The sequence below is a fragment of the Apodemus sylvaticus genome, chromosome 17 (assembly GCF_947179515.1).
Source record: "Apodemus sylvaticus chromosome 17, mApoSyl1.1, whole genome shotgun sequence".
Taxonomy (NCBI): domain Eukaryota; kingdom Metazoa; phylum Chordata; class Mammalia; order Rodentia; family Muridae; genus Apodemus; species Apodemus sylvaticus.
In genome coordinates, this window is record NC_067488.1 from 43,616,968 (window position 1) to 43,622,249 (window position 5,282).

The following is a 5,282-nucleotide window of genomic DNA, read 5'->3' on the forward strand; positions in this document are numbered from 1 at the left end:
AGCGTGAGTCAGGATGTGTCACTTGGTGATCGCCTCTCAGGTGCATGATGAGCCTAGGTCATTCAGGGGCAGCAGAATATGATTTGCTCTGGCCTTTGCTAATCACGTGGTCCTACCCAGTGGATCCTTTCCTTAGCCCATTGTCTAGCAGAGTCAAACACCTGCTGACACACCCTGCACAGACTCCTGGACTACCAGGCACTAAGCATGCTCTCTGCAACCTCAGATGACAAGGGATGAGTAGAACTGGGAATATGGCCACACACCAAAACTTCCTGTTGAAGGGTCTGTGTGCCTCTGGGCATCCATCAGTCTGTAGATCTCAGTGATCTGAGATTTCTAAAGCAACTTCTAGCTCCTGGTGCTTAAAGATTGTAATGTGTGTGTTGGGGATTAAGCATGTGAACATTGTTGAGTGCCAGTGAGCTTGTGAACCCAAGCGTGTATCTGTGAGGTGTCTGAAAGAGTGCTTCTCATGAGAACCCAAATGCTAGCATGTGTTCTGGGCACTGAGGCACTGAGGCACTGGTGTGTGTGTGTGTGTGTGTGTGTGTGTGTGTGTGTATGATGTGCGTGTGTACATCGTAAAGGGCAGAGTGACAATAGGAGAGGGCATGGACCTGTACACAGAGATGGCTGGCTGTCCCTGCCTGAACTGGGTGTGAATGTGGATTCCAGCTTACATTGGTATAAGTTTGTGTCCAGACACATGCATGGAAACAATTAGTTTTTCACGGTACCATCATTCATGAGGACAGAAAAGGCTGGGTGGGCCAAAGATGTGCACACACCCAGCTCTGCCTGTGCTGGGAATAGGCTCAAGCATTTGGGAGGACTGGTAACCAAGCGCCAAGGCCTGTGGGAAGTCTAGGAAGTCATTCTTACTTATCCGTCTTATCTCTTCCAAGATGAAGAAGAGGGAGGGGAGGGCTGGGGGTGTGGTTCAGGGTCCAGTTCAGGGTTCCATCCTCATACCACAGGAAAAAAAGGAAAATTAAATGTGCTTTCCACGAGGTGACCTCTCCAGAATGGCTTTCTCCCCCACATCATGGGCTATGTGATTGAGCAATGGGCTCAGTGCCTCCTCTCATGTCTGGGGTAAGGCCATTTTGCCTCATACAGAGAGGTAGGGTGCGCACTCCTACAGCCTGGGCTGTAGGACAGTAGGACAGAGGGACAGAGGGAGACAGCCTACCTAAGGCTTGGGGAGCAGGCCCAGGACCAGAACTCTTGGGCAGAGTTGGCACCAGGTCTCCAGCAGGTCTGGATTACATTCCCTCAGATCTCAGGCACCTCAGAGCACGGGTCCGAGACTGGCTTCTGCAAAGTGGACTCTGATACTTGGAAGGCAGAGGGGTTTCTAGCACTGGGTTGGGGACATTAGATTGGGATAGTTCCAACACCTTTGGAAGGACCTTGGGCTCAGCAACTACAGCTGCCTGGGAGGCTCATGAGGACTCCAACCCAGCCCCAGAAGCCACATGGGTGGCCCTGGCTTAGACTGCATTTCCGTAAATGTCTGTGTGAAGATGTCAGATTCCCTAGAATTGGAGTTACAGACAGTTGTGAGCTGCCATGTAGATGCTGGGAATTGAACCCTGGTCCTCTGGAAGAGCAGCCAGTGCTCTTAACTGCTGAGCCATCTCTCCAGCTAGACCACATCTCCAAATCCAGCAAAAGTGACTACTCGGTAAGGGTCTCACCTCCTACCATCCCTTCAACACTCCCCAACAATGTAAGGTGTCTGTGCCTCCCACTCTATTCCCTCAATCAATGAATGAACAGCCTCCGTTCATTCATTAAATCATTCGCCTCAGGTCCCTTCAGGCCCTTACCAGTAGAACCACATTTTTTTCTCTGTTCTGATAGGAGCGCAGCTCAGCTGGCTGTGTGACTCAGTCATGGCCTGGATGGAGTGCCAGCAGAGAAAATAGTCTTCAAACCCTTCAGAAGAACAGGTAGCTAGCTAACCCACCTCCCTTTTTCCCTCCTCCAACCTAAAAAAGTAGGCATGGCAGTCACCCTACCAAGTAGTGAGCAGTCACGGGGTAGAGCCATAGGATAAGGCCATCACCTTCTCAGACTCAGCTAACATCAATGATGTTACCTCAGGTCCCATCTTCCAGCCTGGATCTCCTGTCTGCAAGCGCCTCCCACCCTGGACTCTGCTTCCACACCAACTCTGGTCCTTGCCCAGGCAGCCTTCCCTGTGCCCAAGTTATGTAAGTGCCTGCCCTCCTCTAGCCTAGCACCTGACCCTCTGGCCTCTCTACCCTAAAGTGAAGTTCCTGTTTGGTGGCCCCTGGTATGAGTATTTTTTCATAGGTCAATGTGACTGAGCAGGAAAGTTGGCAAACATCCACAATATTCTAGCAAAAATAGAATCAGGAAGCAGGGAGAAAGCTGTAAGGCCACAGAACTCCATCCCCTGCCCCACCCAGGTAAGGTGCCTCCTGGGTGGGCTGCCCCTTCCCTAACCACAGGGTCCTGTTCTCAGCAGCTACAGTTTCTCTGAAGGAGAACCCAGCTACCCTTCTCCAGCCTCACACTTGTTTCTGAATGAAGAACAAATGGGCAAGGCCTAAGAGCCCTCAAGGTGTGGCCCCAGGGCCCAAGCACCCTCATCCTACCAGTTTCTTGTGACCTGTGGAGAGACTATGATGTGTACACAGTCAGACCTATCAGGTAACTCAGGCTTCTCGAGTATGGTAGGTAGAAGGTAACTCAGGCGAGACCTCAGCTGGCTGTGTTTTTGTACCCTTTTTGAGGAACTCCCAGGGCCTCAAGGCCTACATTAGTGGCTACGCTAGGAGGTTGTCCTGGTATTGGTGATGCTACCAGCCATGGGGCTCTGCTCTGTAGCCACGAGAAACCACAGGAATTGCATAGAAAAAAAAAAGCCACAGGTTAACTGAGGAGCCAGGACAGATAAGGTAGTAGTGGGCTAGGACTCTGGGCTGGGGCCTCACAGCCACTACGGCAATTCTGTTCCCTACCCTAGTCAGGCCCTGCTGATGTCTGGTGACAAGTCAGAAGGCAAGAGACTTAGCCTGGAACACCTAGTAGCCCCGGACCCTAAGCAAGAAGAACTTGCCTTCTTCCCCACTACTTGCATTCCTCCCCCTCAAGGAAGAGAACTTGGTGTCTATTCTGCTCTTCAGTGAGAAGGGCTAAGGAGGCTGTCCTGGCTGGTCCCTGGTCCCCTTGTTGAGTGTCCCACGTGTCCTTGAGAAGCAGAGTCACTGCTCATTCCTGAAGCAGCCACGCCAGGCTCCCAAGGACAAGTCCATACGCTGCGTTGGATCTCTAGAGCCTAGTGGTTTCTGCCTCCCGTGATCCTGCCTCTGTGAAGGCAGAGGCCCCTGAGGAGGCCCAAACTCATAATACCTATGCAGCAGGCACGGTGAGGGGCAGAACCTGCAGGCAAGAGGCCACAGGAGAAGGTAGTGTCAAGCTCTCCAGTGCCAACCTGGAAAGGCTGTAGGAATTCTAGCCTGCCTCTGATCAGGGAGCCCATACAGGAAGGCCAACTCGGGCTTCAGAGGCTGGGAGCCTTCAGGACAAGAGGACCACTTTAGAAAATTCGCCCTCTGACCTTGGGGTCCTCCAGCTGGAGCCCTGTACCCCCAGCTTCCTACCCAACAGTATGAAGAGAGCTTGTGGTGACAGGAAGGAGGCTGAGAAACTTCAGGGACATAGGCTTGAGGGAGAGAGGCCACAGCCACAGCATTATCATGACGACAGGTAAATAGCCTTGTAAGCCTCAGTTCTGATATGACCGTTTGGCCCCACTTTCCAGCCCAACCTGACCTGAGGTGAATAGTGGCCACTCATAGTTGCTCCTTTCTCTGGGCCTCAGCTCCACACGGGAGAGACACACTCCTGAGAGCATCATGGGAAGACGCTTCCAAGGAGCTTGGCATAGTGGTTAGTGCCATACAGGATTGATTGTCAGATTTCATGACTCCCATCTCATCCCACAGACCCACGGGTCTTTGCATTTGCCTGAGGGTCCATCTTCTATCTATGCCACGATGGCAGTATGGGGCCTTTCCATCTACAAAGCGGGCTAGGTCCCTCTGTGTCTTGTCCTGAATAGCAGAGAGCAGGAAGTCTCCAGATAGCCTGGTGGCGGCGCCTCCACATTCCTTCACATTTTGTCCTACAGCACCAAGCTCCAGTCTAACTGTCCATCCATTCACTGGTCAGTTGTCTGTAAGCCACAAGCTACCGTCGAAGCCCTAACCACTCCTCCAGCAGATGCTGCAGTGAGGGCTCTGTCGCACACACTCGGTCGTGCACCCTGTGTCTCAGGCAAAAGAACAACAAGAAAACAAACAACCAAACCCAGCTGTTTTGTTTTGCTTCTGTAATGGATGGCAACGATCAGATGCAGACTGCCCGCCTGGGAAAGCACAAAGATCAGGGGCTGAGGATCTAACACTCCCCAGGCTCCCCCCCTTGCCTGTGATGTCTGCCTCAGGCCTGCTCAACAACCTCCCTCCACACCACCCCCACAACAGTGGGCCAGCACCAGGGCGGGAGGCGTTGGGAGTATTGACGGTATTGGGCGATCATTGCTGTATTTATAGGGTTCGGAGGAGTTAAAAATAAAGTGAGGAGGAGCCCTCTGAGTCACATCAGCTCTCTCAGTGTGGTCTCTGCTCTTCGCCTGCTGCTGAGTCTCGGCCAGGATGTGCGAGAGCACAGGAGAAGGGGGCCTGCTGGTGCATCTAGTGATGCGTTCCTTGGGCACCCCAGCAAGCACCCTGCCGCGCCCTGCAGAGCCATCTCCACAACCACAACGTGCGCCTCTCAGATTCAAAGAGGTGTCCAGAGGGAAGGGCGTGAGATTGTGTTTAGTAAGTGGGCAGGGTCAGTACTCGATGTGACCAGGGTTAGGCCTCAGTGTATAGCAAGGGCCAGGTTTCAATGTGTGGCCAGAGGGACTAGGCTTACCTTGATCTATGAGTAGGAGACTGCTACAGCAATGAAACCTATATGGGATGGTTTCTCAGGGTCTGCTCTCAGAGCCTGCCCAGCCTTGAACTGTCTACCTCCTCCAGACATTCCCACAGTGTGCACAGGCTTTCACCACGTCACCAGGTTGTTAGGAGGGATTTGTGTACTGCCAAGGAGCTGTGCCACCCTGGGATGTGCCTTACCCTGTTAGGCCTTTCTGCTGTATGTCCGCCCCCCCCCCAGCCCTCCTCTCCCCTCACACACATAGCTCTGCTCTCTTTCTATACCTGGAACTCTACTGCCCAGTAGATGCTGCAGAG

At 52.9% G+C, this 5,282-nt stretch overlaps 1 long non-coding RNA gene across 1 annotated transcript; it reads left to right on the plus strand.

Moving 5' to 3' along the window:
* The first annotated feature begins 1,029 nt into the window (after nucleotides 1-1,029).
* Nucleotides 1,030-4,596, plus strand: LOC127667684 (uncharacterized). Its single transcript, XR_007973916.1, has 3 exons — nucleotides 1,030-1,690; nucleotides 1,870-1,958; nucleotides 2,113-4,596. It is a non-coding gene; the product is annotated as an uncharacterized LOC127667684 (long non-coding RNA).
* Nucleotides 4,597-5,282: the final 686 nt, after the last annotated feature.